Below are 18242 nucleotides of genomic sequence, written 5' to 3' on the forward strand. Positions count from 1 at the left end.
AAAAACTTGGACTTTCATGATCATACTGAAACACAGAGTGAAGAAGAAAGAGCAGGAGGAGTAAGGTTAGAGGTATGTAGAAAGCAATATATACATGTCATCTACACCAAAAAAAGTTACAAATTTTTACAAAGGCTTACATCTAAAATTGGAATGCACATCACCATTTTTTTAAATGTTTTCAAATATAGTTCCCCCAGTGATCTTGTAAAATAGCAGGCATTTGAGGGAATTTTTTAATTGAACTATACAACCAGAAAAGTGCCCAGATAATTGGATATGTGCATCCTGAGGAATTTTCACAAAGTGAACACAACTGTGTAAAGCATGCCCAGCTCAAGAAAGGGACTACTGGCAGCATTCCAGAAGCCCCGAAGCGACTGACATTCCTCCCATCACTTCCTCTCACCAAAGTAACCAGTATTCTGACTCCTCACAACACAGTTTTGTTTTGGCATAGATTTTTAATTTTCATCTTAAAGATGAGGAAAGTAAGGTTCAGAAAACTGTAGTGACCTTTCTACAGTCAATTGTCCCAGCCAGACCCAGTTTTCCTGATACTCAACCCAGTGTCTTGTCTTCTATTCCACACTGCTACATTATCCTTCAATTTCCTGGAAAACAAAAGTGATTTTTGTACCCTACCTGTTGTTCATGAACATTTACTATTAAAAAGCAAATGCAATGATGAATCTCAATATGGATGTCCAAATATGATTTTTTGTAAGAATATTCCAGGCTGCGAACAGTACTCCTGGTTGCTGCCTTTCTACACTGTGTTATGAATGGATTTACACTGAAAAAAGAAAATTTCTTACCAACTTTTAGTCCTTATGTAACACAGCTAAATAATTACATTCGTGTCATCTTTGGAATGCAATATGTTGCTAATATGCTTTTTTTCAAACCTTGGTGAAGTAACTCAAATATTATCTAAAGGAGAAAAATTTCCACACAAGTAGTTAGAAGAGAAACATAAAAACAATGTAATTCTGACAACTACCAGGTAAAACTAAAGTTAGTCTCTACAAAGAAATAACACATTTCTTCAAAAAAAAAAGTTAATGCAATTAAATTATCAACCTCCCTTCCTTTTCCTCTAATTAGCTAACATTGAAATTAGCTGATCTTACTCTCCAACTTCCCTTCAGCTTAAGGGAAAAGAATTTGTCATAACACTAATGATTTTTCAAAGTTATCACCTTAGAACTTTCGAATACAATAGATTAAGCGTGGTCCAAAAATTACTTTGAAGAATCAAAGTATTTTAATGGAGAACAATTCTAATACTAACCTCAATATTTTGGTCAACAGATCAGAATTAACATAAGCGATAGTTTTTAAAAAGAGAAATGATGGCTATTCACTAACAGTTTTTATAAAACTGCAGATAATGAGCCTACAATGGCTAAAGACAATTAAGATTATGCAGAAAAAACCTCACCCCTAACAAAGTGGGTAAGCAAAAGGCTTCACTTCCTTTTTAATGACAGCATTAGAAAGCAACTGGCAAAAAGAAAAAGTAAAAACAACTTCTGAATGAGGTAATATAGAAACACCATTCTTACTATTGCACTGGATTATTCAAAATTATAATGAAATTCCAGGAAACATTAGATGCTGTAGGTACATGAAGATAATTTTGTTTTTATAACCAATTTCAGGCAGATAAATACTAGAATCCTTTCCAATTTCTCCCCTATGAAACTGAGGTGTCACCAAGATTTATAGCCCCTCAAGTTCCCTTTTCAGAGGAACATTCATTTACATAAACAGATAATCCTAGATAAAAATTTCCATTAGACAAAGGTGAAATGGATCAATTTTCTCTGCCAAGACAAATCTTAAATCTTGAACAGATAGGGTCATTATTACACCAGCCCCATTTCAGAAATAATGTATTTTTTAAAAATCAGCCGATAGCAGCCATTTCTAGCTTTCCAATTATCTTTAAGAAAAGCTTATTCTGTGGACAATAAAGCACATTACTGCACAATATGATACAGTCCATAAAAATCACAATGTTTTATGAAAGGTTAAAGAAAGCTCAGCACATTTAGGGGAATGTCATAACCCACAAAAAGTCTTTCAAGACATAGCTGGAGCTGCAGGCACACTGCGCAAATATTGTGCTAGGCAATGTAGTATTCTTTTTCAGTATCAAAACAGTGAAGAAGAAAGCATATGCCAGGATGATTCTATAATTCTATTGAATCCAGAGATTCCTAAATATAAGGTGGGAGAGAAAATCAAATCATAAGAAATACCTCTTCTCATATGTGAAGCAACTCTCATAGGAGAGTTACATGCTGGCAAGATGGAAACTCTATTTTCTTGGTACCTACTGGCCCAATTTCTTGTTTTCTCTTCAAGTAACTTTTTAATGCTGTTTCATCAATATTAATAAAACTATAGAGAATTAAGAAAAACATCTCTTTAAAATGCCTTAACAATTTTAAATGACTAAGGAACAAGGGATGGGTGCAGTGACACTCACTGTTATAATTAAGGAAGTCAAAAATTCTTGGATACTCAATATAAGATGGCTTCAGTATAAGGGTATGGAGATTTGAAGATCAGTCTATATTTTCTGCTGTACTAAATAGACAACTGTGTGAAACATTTTCAGAGGCTAATGCTCCCTTATCAAATTTAGAGAGGAAGAGTTCACTCTACAAAGAATATTGATCAGCTATTATAGGCAAAGCTACACAGGGGATATGGGATAAGGGAGATTCAATCTCAGTTCTTCAAACAATTTCCATATATCATAGGGAAGGGAGAAGAGTCGGACTACATAAAGGACTCTTAAATTTAAATTTAAATTAGAATGTACAACAGGTTGGAAGATGATCCAGTCAGACTCGCTCAATTTACAAGGACCCTAAAAAGACAACATGATCCTAAAAGCACCCAAAATTATAGTTCGAGGTTGATAAAAGCTTTGAAGAAGCTTGAGATAGCCACTGATACTTATTCTTCATTATCCAGGGATGGATAAAATAGCTGCATCTTTTAAATACTATGAAAAAGGAAAGAAATGATATAGAAAAATCTACTGAAGTTTTTATTTTATAAACTTGGTTTTTAAATAAAATTCAGTTCTTTATATCAAGTCCAGTCTTCTAAATTATATAACTAAAACTAGATTAAGTTTAGGAAATAAATTACCCTTGACATCATCATAATCCAATCAGATACTTATGCTATATTTAAATATTTTATTTAAAGGAAATGGCAGAGGCTGAGCCAAATATGCACAGTTTATTCTTCTGGTAGGATAGGTCACTTAGGCTGCTATTAACAAAATACCACAGACTAGATGGCTTATAAACAACAAAAATTTATTTCTCACAGTTCTGGAGGCTGGAAGTCTGAGATCAGGGTGCCAGCATGGTCAGGGGAGGGCCCTCTTCCAAGTCACAGACTTCTTGCTGTGCCTTAACATGAGAAAGGGGTGAGGGAACTCTCATTCCCTTATCACCTAATCACCTCTCAAAGCCCCACCTCTGAACACCATCACATTGGGCATAAAGACTAAACACATGAGTTTGACAGGGACACAAATATTCTACAGCAAGACATGAGACAGAACTGGAGAGGAAAGGAAAAATTACTCTAATCGGTATTTCCAAAAGGCCAAAGTTTCTATGTGATGGGCCAAAATAGCAAGGGAGAGAGAACGAAGCCCCTCAGTTGTCATTTAAATGACAGAGATTTATTGATTAAAGATGAGACTGAATTGCACATTTCTGGGGCTGAGCCAGTTAAACTGAAGAAGTAAATCTCTTTTCTTGATTAAACATTCTGATATAGCACTAGAGAGAGGAAACCAAAACACCAGCATTTCCCCTCCAAAAATTGTCCGTACTAAACTTCTTGCTAGTGCTACCCTTTCTTTCTTACTTCCTTCTCCTATCCAGAAGAGGAAACATCAGGGGACAGTTCAGGAAAAACTCCCCTTCCATGGCCACATAATCAGTGCATGTCTGTGAGCAAAATAATTAGTAGTAATAGAAAATAAAAGTCTTAGGTCATGTAATAAAATGGGAAAAATACTTTTATAATTGGCACAGACTATTTGTTTGGGGAAATTAGATCTCAGGGAGGTCGGACTGTGCTCTGAATAAGACAAGGAGAGAAATAGTGAGAAGGTGGGCAGAGGGCAAGCCAGGAAGGAAGCAAGTGAGCCAGAAAAATGGCAGAAGGTCGTAAGGTGCACAAAGTGATTTGTCAGAGTCTTCCAAATTTTTAGTAAAGCCCACAAAAAACTCATCAAATGTTTGATGTGAGTAGATCTCATACAGAAACCAATAAAAGAGCAAAATGGTAACATGAAGTGAAAACATCAAAAGCACCTGCAAGACCGTGAACCCATGAGCCAATAAAATCAGCAGAAATCTTCATGAAGCCTAAACACTAATGGGTGATGAGAGTGGAGGTGGGGCAATTTTACCTTGCTCTAAAAGTTGGAGAGGTCCCAGGTGTCAGTCTGGGAAAAGCTTTCTAAGCTACTTTTGCTTTGCAAGGGACCTTTACAAGATAAGTCAATAGGGAAAAGTAAATGAAGAACTTGTGGCACCACTTTTACAAGCACACTTTTCTGAGTGTAAGTGTATCTTAAATGTCATTTTAACTTTTTATGTGCATGTAAATAGCTATTATTTCAGTTGCTGGAATATTAGTCATAACATCTAATGATGTGGAGATTGTTGCCTTATAAAACTCACAGCTGGGTAGCTACATGGCTCAAGGCAAAAGCCTATTTTAAAATCCATTGCTTTAGGAGGAGAATGTTTATTAAAACATTATATCTATTAAAAATATATGATGCATCATTGGTCATTCTCTATGTTGCAGTGCCAACCACAGTTTTTCCAGCAAGGCTTTTTGAGTTGATACCTGGAAACCTGGCAAGGTCCACAGCCTCATAATTTACCAGTTCATCAAAAAATAAATAAATCTCAATAACCAGAAAGTAAATCATCAAAGGTGCCTGCACAGCAGCCTGTAAACTCATGTTTACACAGGCTCCATAGGGGTTGCCGTTGCTGTCAGTCAAATATTTCCAAGCTTGTAGGGAAGTAAATGTTCAAAAAGAAATAAATGCTTGATCTCTTTGTAACAGAATTTAAATGAATTAATAATAAAGATACAGTGGATGAGGCTGATATTTGTAAAATACAGAAGTGAGATGAAAATAAAAAGAAAGGCTAACAACTGGGGTGACAAGAAATGAATAAACATGTAGAAAGACTGGTAACTTTACATAATTAAACTAGAATCTACCTTCAGTTCTCAAATGTTATTTAAGCTATAGGAGAGAATGGATTTTTCCTCAACCTCACAGCAACACACTAAGAATAACTTACAGGGAGAAAAAGCTTCCAAAGAGACACTTCTGCCTTTTTTAACATGCCATCAGTCCAACCTTGCTGCCTACTTTACTTTAAAAAGATTACTTTATGTATTTTCTATCATATAAAATAAATATTTGACAAAAATATATATTTGGTCTGGACCCAGTAGAAGTTCCATAAACCTATGTCACATTGAATCTAAGTTCTTTAATTGTGTCAATTTTCCTTTCTGCTACTAACTTTGCACAATTACTTTGCTTCGTACTATTTCATCAGGACAATATAGACAAAGAAAGGCAGAGATGAAAATGGTCAAAGAAGGTGAATGTGACAAGGTATGTGGAAGTGTTTTTCAACAAGGCTAAAATTTGAGATTTAGTATAAGGCTTATCTTTGATTTTCAACTATCTAATTCTCTATTCTTCACCCTGACAGGGATGAAGAAGCAATGAAAAAGATCATTACTGTAAAGTGGAACCAAGTAATTAAGCAAGTAACTGGCTAAGCCAATGGCAGAGAATCTGTAAGTCGACCTTTCTGGAATCCAATCGAGTGCTCTAGCTGGTGCTGATCTTGCTTCTCTGTTTTCCCTTTCACCATATACTCATTCACTAGTCTATAGAATAGCTCTGGTGCACCATCCAGGTCCCTGTTTCAGGACTGAAGTGCTCATTTCCCCAGCTGCCTTGATGTGTTGGCTGCCCATGGGTCACAGCTGAGTTTCTCTTAGGGTAATACCCTCAGGATAAGAGAGCTGTCTCACCCCAAATTAAGCAAACTCCCCTGGGGCAGCCGCACATCCAGTGACTGGTCAATATGGAGATTGAAAGGCCCAGTTCCTTCACCTTAATTCAGGACATATTTGGAAGGCTTTTTAAGCTTCATGAAGGATCAGCTTAGGCTTCTGTTACAACTGAATCACAGTTCAATTATCCTGCCTAATCATGCTTCCCAAACAAGTGTTGTTCTTAAAAGACTCTTCAATAAATTTCCTGCACACAAATCTCTGGCTCAGAGTCAACTTCCCAGACCTTGCCTAACAAAAGGGTCCCTCTTAACTTATAGCAAAATTGGACTGAAACCTAGAGAGGAAAAGCTTCATTGAGAACTACCCATTGTCCATCCATTGCCACATATTCGTCCATGACCCCTTCCTATTGCTCCACCAAAGGGGCACCCTGTTGCTAACACCTACCCTACATTTATTGAGGTTGAGAAATCATAATGAACTTTATAGAAAAGTAGGACTAGGGAAAGGAGATATAGAATAATTCAATAGAATAGTAAATGTCTACATACCATCTCATTTAACAATCATTGGCCTTCCTGGTGGTAATCTTGGTCACATTCCTAGAGCTGGAAGAGGAAATAGAGTTAAAGTTGAAAAACTAATGAGATTACCAAATAGGCAATAGACCAATTCTAACTAATTTCCACTTCAGTAAATCAGTAACTCCCTTGAATAAAACCTTCTGCTGTAGCCCACCTGGGACCCCATAGTAAGTAGAAATTTCGAAGCTTTCTCACCTCAAGGTGTTGAAAGGTCTAGGTCATCCCTGCTCACCAAGTCCTTTCTCCAACTACCTAGCTGTCGTAGATAAAATTATTCTCCGATCCTTAGAGTTCATCCAGACTTATTTGGAGGAAGAATAAATGTCTTAAAATGTAGAGTTTATACATTGCTAGCCATGATGAATTAGTTTCTTATGGTTAATGCACCAAATTGCTACAAGCATAATGGCCTAAAACAATACAAACTTATTACTGTACCATTTTGTTGTTCATAAGTCTAAAATAGATCTTACAGGCTAAAATCAAGGTGTTAGCAGAGCTGTGTTTCTTCTGGAAACACTAGGAGAGAGTCCATTTCCTCATCTTTCCCAGATTCTAAAAGCTATCTGCATTCCCTGGCTTGTGGACACATCCTTCATCTTCAAAGTCATCAATGTCACATCACCAAACCTCTCTCTCATTCTATAATTCTATCATCACGTTATCATTTTCTTTGACCTTTCTGGCTCCTTCTTATAAAGACTCTTATGATATTATTGGCCTCACTGGATCATCCAGGATAATCTCCTGACCTCAAAATCTTTAACTCAATCATATTTACAAAGGCCCTGTGTCATGTAAATTAACATGTTCACAGGTTCCAAGCATTAGAACATGGACATCTTTTTTTTTTTTTTGAGGGGGGAGGGGCATGAGGGCAGGTAACATTATTCATCCTACCATACACGGCAATTCCTTTTTCCAAGGAAGAAAACCAAAAAATAATCATCTAAATCCTCCAGGAGAACTGGTTCTAAAGTCCAAGTCACCGTCCCACCTCATGAATATTGGTTCAGTCTCTTCCTAGTACTACAGCTACACAATCAAATAACATGGTGCTAACAGAAGCTCATCCACATTCAGCAGCCTGGATTCTGCTACTCAGCTGGAAACCTACAGATTTAGTCGAGCTGTATTTGTGGAAATCTTTCCCAGGCTTACAGGGGCAGAGAGAGAATCACAACCTTCTTTCGGACAGGCAAAAACAGAAACAACTAATATTACAAAACAGTCTAATATTTTTATGCATAATTTGAGAATCAAAGAAAAACTGAAATGTAGGATTTGATAATTTACACGGCTCCTGGGTGACCTATTTAATAAATTCTCTCATTTTGCCAATGAGAAAACTAAGGAGCAGAGAGATTAAGTCAAGCTCACCAGCCTCTGAGTAGCAGATCTGAGACTTGGTCTCCTTACTTTCCACTCCACTGCCAAGAGGGGATAAAGGGAAGAAGATAGAGAAAAGGGCAGGCAGGCAGGTAAGAATGAAGGAAGGGACAGAGGAAAGGAGAAAATTAAAAAGATTTGGGCATCTATCCTGTACCCGACCCTCACATGAGTCACTTTGCTGCACATTATCTTATGTCATCTTTATAAATATCCTGAGTGACAGGGGTGTTGGCCTCATTTTTATAGAGCAAGAAACCAAGGTTCAAAGATATCTGGTATATCCACTCAAGTTCAGACACTTAACACAGTCAGATCTCAATTAAGGAGGATAAAGGAAGAGAAGAATAAAAGCCATGTATAATCTAAAACCCTGATTAAAATAAAACTAGTCAGAACCTGGTACCAAATAAATTTATATAAACATATTTTCTTGTAATTATATCTAATATTTAGGAACACATTTACCACTCCACAGATGTCCAAAAGTGTAAAAATAATTGTAGTGCAACTCATTAGGAACACTAAACACTACATGTGTCACTTGAGAAACTGCTAAAAGCTTGCTAAAAATCTAATTTCTATTTGCTTCCTAGTTAATCTGTTTTGTTTTTTTTTAATGTTACATCAGAACCCAGTTGGGCAGAGAATTAATTTCAGTGTTTCAGTCCTCCTCTTCCTTCCCTTTCTCACTTAATTTCTCGACCCTGTCTTTGTAGTGCTTGAATCCACAGCCCCTGTCTTTGCCTATAGCAAAGTATAGCTTCCTCTTTAAGGACCCACTGGGACTCAGGAATGGGATCCAAAACTAAAACAATGGTCTACCTGGAGGGGTGTGATTGTTACTAGACAACTGCAAGCAATGAAAACCTTCAGGTATGAGGATGTTTGCACTGATTTGAAGTAATATTTGTAGTTTATGCACTTTTAACGTACTTCCTATTAATCCAAAAAACAGAAAATACAACCCCAAATAATTGAGCAAAGACCATGACTAAGAAGCTGGGATATAAACTTAGCTTTCCAGGACTCCCAAACCTCTGACTATAAAGCAGGAAACTCTGCAAATATGTGCTCAACAGTTGGCTGAAAGCTGTGTACAAACTCAGCATCATTTTGAACCATGCAACTAAATAGGACCTGAGAGTTGTACCTAAAGTGAATATTCATTAAAAGAATCATAAGCTGCCATTTCCTTTGAATATTTACAGAGATGTGTTCCTCAACAAGTCCGTAAATAAGCTTCTCCCCACTCCTGGAATGCTCCTCCAGCTCCTCTGCCACCCACCCCACTCTATCACATATGTGTGAACGCATGCACACACATGCACACGCACACGTGCACAAACACACCTTCACCTAGCTGGCTTTTCACCTTCACCAAGCTGGCTTTTCACCTCTCCTCATCACTTCATCCTCCAGACCAGGATCAATCCCCGCTCATCCTCCCATTGTCTCTGAGGATTTTATTACAGTTGTCAACTGACTCATCATTTGTTAGTAGACTAGGATACTGTTTAGGTGCCAAATTCTGAAGTGAGTCTTCTTGGGTTCAAATATCAGCTCAGTCACCGACTAGCTATGGGATCTTAAGGAAGATTAACATACTGTGTTCGGCTTCCTCATCTCCAAACTGGAGATCCACCTCCTAGGATTGTTGGGTGGAATATGTGAAATAACAAATGTAAAGCATTAGGAAAAGTGTCTGGCACATAGTAAATCCTAGACCAGTGTTTCCTATTATTATTCATGAACTGTTGCTCCTCCTTCACCATGAGGCTGAAAGATACATGAGGGCTAGAGCTGTTTCATAGTGTTCCCCACTATACTTCCAGTACCTAGTATCTGTGTTCAGTAAATAGTTTTAGAATAAATAGAGATGTGAAATCTCAGCATTTCCTCTGTCATCACTAAATCTGTCTGTCTCATTCATGGACACAGCCACATTCACTGTTGTCACCACTACTGGAGCTGCTACTATCACCACTGCTGCCCCAACACCTTCACTGATATTTTCAAATATCTTTAGTGTAACTGGCTGTGATTGCTGTTCAGGGAAAAAAAAATAGTGGTAGTTCTAAAATATAGTCACTCAAGCAGCAGCAATGTAACAGAACTTTGTTGATTTGGCTTTCATTTCAAAGGTAATAAAAAGCCCTGGTGACAATAAAGAAGGCAGGAATTCAAACTTGGTTAAGGAACGAAGGCTATAGAACTCCTAAAAGTATAAAAACACAGAGAGTATTCACCAAAAAGATACAAAATAATAATAACAATAATAAGAGAAACAACAATGAAGGTACTAAGCACTTCCTAGGGAGGTGACACTGCAAAGATGTCATAAGCACACAATCTAGATCCTGACGATCTGAGTTCTAAGCCCAGCTCTAGGATTTCACCAGTTATGAAATGCTGAGCAGGCTTAGCTTTTATATGTTTCAGCTTCCTTATCTAAAAAGCTAGGATAAAAATACTACCAATCTCCTAGTATTACCATAAGGATTAAATTATTTTCACTTCAATATGACTTCTAATGAAATGCAGCTATTTTATTTATTTGAAACTCTAAAACTGATTGTCATAGTATATAAGACTAAAAGGTTTTACGAAGGGAGTGTTTTTAGAAGTATGTAAAAAATTAATTACTTTTTGTGAAGAACTTGGAACAGTGAGTGGCACGTAAAAAGCACTCAATAATGTTGATTATTTTTGTTCATTCAAAGAGTCTTATGACTTTGTTAAATTAACATTTGTTAAGTAGAGCACCAGGAGCTGGATAGTAAGCCATAGTTCAATAAAGAACTACAACAGAAATTGAAATAGAGAAGTTTATTACTTAGAGGTCCTCGAGGAAGTAAACGATGGGCATTGAGGGGCCACATAGGGAGGTCCAAGCTTTCATTTCGGCAGAGAAAGGACAATGGGACCTGGGGCACATGTCTTTATTAGGGTCTGTGGGTAAAGTGCTTTGGGATTCCTGGGCTAAGGCCAGATGGGTTGGTTCAAAGAGTAGAGTTTTGGTAAGCACTATAGGGGTCTTACCTAAGGGGTGCACAGATGAAGGTCCTAGGAGACGAGGAAGACTTGATCACAAGGGCCATTGAAGAAGTCATATCAGGTACTTACATTTGCCTGTGACTTTTACATGAGGAGTCAGTTTAAGGCAACCTCACAGGCCACTTGGCCAAACAAAATGGGTGCAGAGGCAGCCATTCAATGGAGTAACTTAGCTAAACTCCCTAAAATGTTCTTACAATCGTTATCTCAAAGGACCAGTGAAGAAAGTACATATGTTGCATATACACATACAAGATGTATCATGATCTTTTCCCCTCCTATCTCACTTTGATACAGTAAGCCCACACTCTCTCACTCCCTCTCCTGGGACTCTGGTACTAAGGGTTCTGCCTGCTGTTCTGTCTCTCAATGCTCAGACAGGCTTCGTGTACCAAGCCAGGCATCACTACAGCATCTTTGCAATGCAGAACATGAACATGTAGCCTCAGCTTTCCTTCTCACTTGAGGCTTCCCTGTGAGAACAGGAGCTTTCTATTCAAATTTTCTACTAAACACATAAACACCAATCTTTTATCCATCTTCCAACCCAGGTTTATCAAACTAGACTATATCTGCAGATCTATAGAGTTCTGTGGACTCCTCTTTAAGAGGCATATTTCTATCTTTATAGTTCTGAAAGTAATTAATTTTAAAAATTAGAACTTACAAAATTTATAAAATCAGATCTAATTTCCTCTTTCAAATCTCTTTCATTGGTTCAACAACTATCCATTTAGTTCCTAGTACACGCTAGATACTTTGCTAGGCACTGTGAATGCAATAATTAAATATAGCCTTGATCTTTGCCCACGTGGAGCTAAAAGTCTACCTGGTGACATGGACAAAGCAGGTTCAGAGACGTAGTTTTTCCAAGGTTACATAAACATTAAAAGTAGAACTCTGCCTAAAATACTCTTCTTCTAACTTTAGTATAATGCTTGCTTTAAATTTTTTTTTTTTATTTAGTCAAGAAATTTGGAATTTAGAAATCATGGAGATGATTGCTTATACTTGACTAAGGGAAAAGCCATATAAACTACAAAATCATAGTTTTTTTAACTCATCAAGAGAGCTACGGACACATGTTAAGCTAAATTAACTAAAATCTAAAAGTTATGATCCCATTCTAGGAAAGAGGAGAATGATTAATGCTTTCATCTCTAGTGAAGTAGCAGAGACAGAATGTACCGTAGAGTGGGGAAAAGGAGAAACGATATGAATCCTAAAAAAAGCTATTAACACCTATGAATGGACTGGCTTGACATGCTGGAATCTCAAGGAACCCCATCCATAGAGTGAGAGTATTTATCTGTCAACATTTTACAGCAGTCCTTCATCAAATACAAAGAAGTACTACACTGAAGATTGGGGGAAAGTTCGGAAATCTGAGAGAGATATCTCGGTGGCATATGAGGATTTCTCTAAGTACAAGGCAGCGTCCCATTGGAGGCTAGGGACAAGGCAGAAGAACGGAAAGAAATCTGTCTGAGAATGTCTGGACTTCCACCTAAATCTAGACAATTGCAACTAAAGCCAGAAATGAGGCAGGATTGCTGAGAGGAATTCCTCAAGGCAACATGGACTTTCATTAAGTACAAGGAACTGGATGCCAAAGGCTGGAAGCAAAGCAGCATGACCTTCTGATGTGAATATAGCCAAGATCAGGAAAACAAAGAGAATTCCCTAGCAATCAAAACAAACTAGAAGCATAAAGCGATCTTGGAACTCTTGCTGTTGCTAGGATTACAAGCCCTAATGATGGGAAAGTACAGATTCTATCCTCAAAACATTTGAGGTCAGTGGTAAACTAAATCTAACTAAAGCTGAAACAATATCCACACACATCAAATATATATCAGATTCACTCAACCTTCCCAAAGATTGACAGAAGAATAGGTGTGCCCTTTTCTCAGATAAATATTAATTACTTCAATCTCAACTTTTTTTTTAACTCACAATGGTCAACATACAACAACGACAAAACTATGACACACACAAAGAAGCAAAAAAGTGTAAGCAGTAATCAAATGAGAAGATAATTAATAGAATCAGACTCTAGAAAGCCCAGATGTTAAAATTTTCAGGAAATAATTTCAGTATATTTATGACAAAAATGTGAAAAAAAAGTGGAAACGGTGGGCAACATGCATAAATTGATAGAGAATTTCAGCAGAGAAATGGAAATTATAAAAAGGAACCAAATTGAAATACCAGAAATTAAAAATATAATATCAACAATAAAGAATATATTTATAAGTTTAACAGTAGACTATTAACAGCATAGAAAAGAATCTGTAGACTTGAAGAAAAGTCATTATCCAAAATGAAACTAAAAGGGAAAGAAGAGTGGAAAAATTGGAACAGAGAATCCATCTGTGGGACAATATTAAACATTTAATTACATCTGTGAGGGATATAAAATGAGTCAGAAGAAATATTTGAGAACATCATGACAAGAATTTTTTTAATTGACATAAAATATCAAACTTCAGACTCAAGAACTATAGTTACCCAAAAAGAGGATGATGAAAAAAAAGTCACATCTAGACACACCACAGTCATATTGCTCAGAGCCAAAGGTAGCAAGAAAATCTGAGAAGCAAGAGAAAAGAAACATTACATGTAAGAGAAAAAAAATGTAAGAATTATATCTGCTATCTTAACCAAAACAATGAAGGCCAGAAAAAATGGAATGAGGAAATTTCAAAATCATAAAAGAATGCATTTATTAATAACATATAAGAATCCTAAAGATGTATTCATCCAATAGATTTTTTAAATATATGAAGCAAAAAATGATAGAACTAAAGAGAGAAATAGACAAATTTACATTCATAGTTGAAGATTTTAACACTTCTCTCCCAGAAATCAATTGTATATGTAAACCATAAAATAAAAAGCACAGAAAATAAACAGAATATTTGAACAGTGCTATCAACTAGCTTGACATAACTGAAATTTATAAAACACTACACTCAACAACAGCAGAACGCAAATTATTTTCAAGTGTAAAAAGAACATACAAAAAATGGAAAATAAGTCTGAACAATTTTTAAAGGGCCAAATAAATGATAATATTTTACCTGACTATGATGAAATAACACTATAATCAATAACAATAAAATAACATTTGAAAAATAAATATCACACTTCTAAACAACTCAAGTTAAAGAAGCAACATATAGGAAATTAGAAATACTTTTAACTAAATTACAATTAAACATAGTATAGCAAAATATGTGGGTTGCAGCTAAAGTAGTGCTTTAAAGGAAATGTATAATTTAAACATCTGTGCTTTATTTAAAAAGATCAATCTAAAGTCAATTATTTAAATTTTAAAAAGCTAGACAAAGAACAGCAAATTATTTCTAAAGTAGGTAAAAGAAAGAAAATAAGCATTATAGCATAAATCAGTGACTTAAAGAGCAGCTAAAACAATAAAGTCAAAAGTTGGTTCTTTGAAAGGATTAATTCAATTGATATACCTTAAGCAAGTCTAAGTAAAAAGGGGAAAACACAAATTATTACTATTAGGAATAAAAGAAGACATCCCAGGACAGATCCTCCAGATTTTAAAAGAATGATGCAAGTTAGGAAAAAATTTATGTCAATAAACACAATATCTTAGATGAAATGGACACATTTCTTAAAAATCACAAATTTCAAAATTTAGGCTGGAAAAAATCAAACATTAAACGGCTCTATACATAGTAAAGGAATTAGATATGGAATCAAAAACCTTTCCACATAGAAAACTCTGAACAAAGTTTGCTTTGCTACTAAATACATTTAAAAAAATACAAATAATTAACAAACTCATTCAGAAAATATTAAGGTAACATTTCTCAACTTACTTTATGATGCCAGCATAGTTTTGGAATGAAAACCTGACAAAGATGTTATAAGAAAAAAAATAAGGCCAATATTCTTTACAAACTAAAAATCCTTTAAAAAAAAAAAAACTGAAATCAACAGTATTAAAAAAAAAATCATGGCCAAGTACACAATATTCAAGAAATTCAAGTTTGGTTTAACATTCAAAAAATAAATTAATGTACATCTACTTCTGGCCATAATGGAGTAACAGAGACTGGATTTATTCTCCTGCCTGAAACAAATAAAATACAGACAAAATATGTAAAACAATGGTTTGAAAGTCACTGGACATCAAGCAACGAAGAACAGGGATTCCTAGAGTTTGGCTGGGGAGGGGCAAGAGGCCAGGTTAGCCAAGCCCCAGGGTTGGACTATCTTAAGACTCTGAGAGTTTCCAGGGAAAAGGACCCCAGGCAGAGACCAAGAGATACCTTGACTTGGGGAGACAGTGCTGAGGGTCCAGTAATATCAAGGCAGTAAAAGCTTGTTGCAGAATACTAGATAAGACAGAACTGCACAAAGAGAAAACCTAAGAGGTCTCCAGTGAGTCCTCTTGTGTATTCAGCAAAGTACTGATCAGCACAGACACGTGAGGAAACCACCCAAGGCCAGGGAAAGAACTGCTCTGACATGAAATGCCTGGCACTCACACAGGCCTGGTAGCAATGCCTTTTCTCCCAGTTTAAGATCAATGTTGGCATATGGATGAGGATGATATGGAAGAGTTAAAGGAAGAGGCAATGTAAAATTTTAGGGAACTATGTATTTCCATATATTAGCAACAAACAATTAAAAAGTACAAATTAGAAAGCAGTTTCATATACAATAGCATCAAAAATGTAAAACACCTAAGAGAAATTTTAATGAAAGCTATACATGACCTCCCTCTGAAAACTACACTTCTGATAAAAGTTAAAGATTTGATAAAGAAATATAATGTGCATAGATTTGAATTTTCAACATCATTATTATCCATTCTCCCAAAATTGATCTATACATTCAATACAAACTCTATCAAAACTCCAGCAGTCTTTTTGAATAAACTGACAGATTGATTCTAAAATATATGTAGAAATGCAAATGATCTAGATTATACAAAATGGTACTTAAAAAGAACAAAGTTGGAGGATTTACACTATCTAAAAGCTATCGAGACAGTGTGGTATTGGCTTAAAGATAACATGGATAAATAAAATAGAATAGGCAGTTCAGAAATATACCCACACCTATGTGGTCAATTGATTATCAACCAAGGTACCATATAAATTTATTGGGGAAAGAAAATATTTTTACCAATGGTACTAGAATGATTGGCTACCCATGCAGAAAAAGGTAAAGCCCAAGTCCTACCTTGCTCCGTGCACAAAAATTCATGTGAAATATGTAACAGATCTCCACATAAAAGCGAGGACCATAAATTTTATAGAAAAAAGTACAGAACAATATTTTCAAGACCTTAAACTTGGTAAAGATTTTGCAGAGAACAAATAAAATCACTAACCATAAAAAAAAAAGAATATCTTGGTCCTTAATATAAAATATAAAAAGTCTCCCCTTTACCACCATCCACAATACTGTCTCCCCATTGCCTTCTCCAATAAAGTAAGTTCTTTATAAGTAATTATTGGTGGTCATGGTGGTGGTGGCAGCGGTGGCAGTTGTGGTGGTTGTAGCATTAGTGGGAGAGAAGAAAGGAGTACAAGCACAGTACTAGCAGAAGAGGAGAGTGAGGAGGAAGAGGGAGAAAGGAGAATTTAGCTATCCCTCTACTAAAGGACAAATATAAATAATTCTAGTTTTTCGTTATTGCAAATGAACACCGTTGTAACATATCTCCTTGTGCATATGAGCTGGTATATCTTTAGAGAAGAAAAGTGGAATTTGATGATCACGAAAACTGCCCCTAAAAGTGCTTGTATCTACTTAGGACCTATGAGCACATAAGGCATTAAGAAAAAATAAAATACCATTGCAACTGGTTCCCTTCTTAAAATTTGTAAAGTTTATAAATGTTTAATTGAAAATGCCTGCAGTTTAGTGAAAGATAGACACATATACAAATAATCATGTAATGATAGAGTAAGAATTACAGTATATGTAGGTAAAGTTACTCAAGAGTAAAAAGTAGAAAATTGTCTAAGAAAGTCAGGAAAGGTTTACAAAAAAATTATTTTGAACTGAATATTAAAGAATAAGTAATCTGCCAAACTGAGAAACAGAAGAAGGATGGGCATAATGTGTCATCAAAAGAGGAGCTGCAAGTCTCTCTTCACATGCCATCTGGACATAGGTTCTCCGGTAGCTTCAGGAAAATACAGATATTAGTCAGAGCTGGAAATAATCTTCAACCAGTTCTGCATTTTAGAAATGATGCATCTGAAGCCCAAGCCCAGACTGTCTTTTCCCAAATCATAAGCTTGTTAATGGAAAAACTCAAAGGCAGAATTCAGGTCCACTCAATTTTAGTCCACTGTTCTTCTACTACAATAAGCTGCCTCCATGAAGCAACAAGGAGGAATTTTAAAAAGTACTCCTACTGTGATAAATATCCTTTTATCTTAAATATATCAGGTTCAAATAAATAATATTTTCAAACAACATACAAAGATAATGTTTATAGTATCTTTCAAGCCCTAAAAATTCTAAAAACTCTTTTGATTTAGAATGTTTTATAGTTAAACACAGCTCTTTTAGTCTAATTTTAAAAAATTGACAATCCCTGAATGCAATATAGAATAACTCTAGATTTACCAAAATATTATTAGTAAATGGAAAGAGCATAAGAAAAACCAATGGAAACTTACCATGCCTCTTAAAGGCGTGGCTCAAAGAGGGCACACTGACACTTCTGTGAAAAACAGCAACAATAAATCACAAAACTCAAGCTATCATCTACAGCAGGGGTCCCCAACCCCAGGGCCATGTACCAATATGGGTCTGTGGCCTGTTAAGAACTAGGCCACACAGGGGGAGGTGAGTGGTGGGTAAGCAAGTGAAGCTGCATCTGTATTTACAGCCACTCCCCAGCACCAGCATCACCGCTTCATTCCACCTCAGATCATCAAGCATTAGATTATCATAGGAGCACCAGTCCCTGGTTCCAAAACGGTCATGGACTGGTGATCTATAGTCTTCTTCTTAAATCCTCACCAGTGCCCCTACTATACCCAACCCCCACTGTTGATAATTTCCATTTCTTCAGGACAATTTGTATTTATTAATACCTAA

General features: G+C 36.0%; 1 long non-coding RNA gene across 1 annotated transcript in view; it reads right to left on the minus strand.

Annotated features, from left to right (window-relative positions):
• LOC112476318 overlaps window positions 1-18242 on the minus strand; it is a 172229-nt gene that overhangs the window by 132888 nt on the left and 21099 nt on the right. Inside the window, exon 3 of the long non-coding RNA XR_003045022.1 lies at window positions 6660-6716. This is a non-coding gene — a long non-coding RNA (uncharacterized LOC112476318). The remainder of the gene's footprint in view (window positions 1-6659; window positions 6717-18242) is intronic.

The sequence above is a fragment of the Pteropus alecto genome, unplaced genomic scaffold, assembly GCF_000325575.1.
Source record: "Pteropus alecto unplaced genomic scaffold, ASM32557v1 scaffold161, whole genome shotgun sequence".
NCBI classification, from domain to species: domain Eukaryota; kingdom Metazoa; phylum Chordata; class Mammalia; order Chiroptera; family Pteropodidae; genus Pteropus; species Pteropus alecto.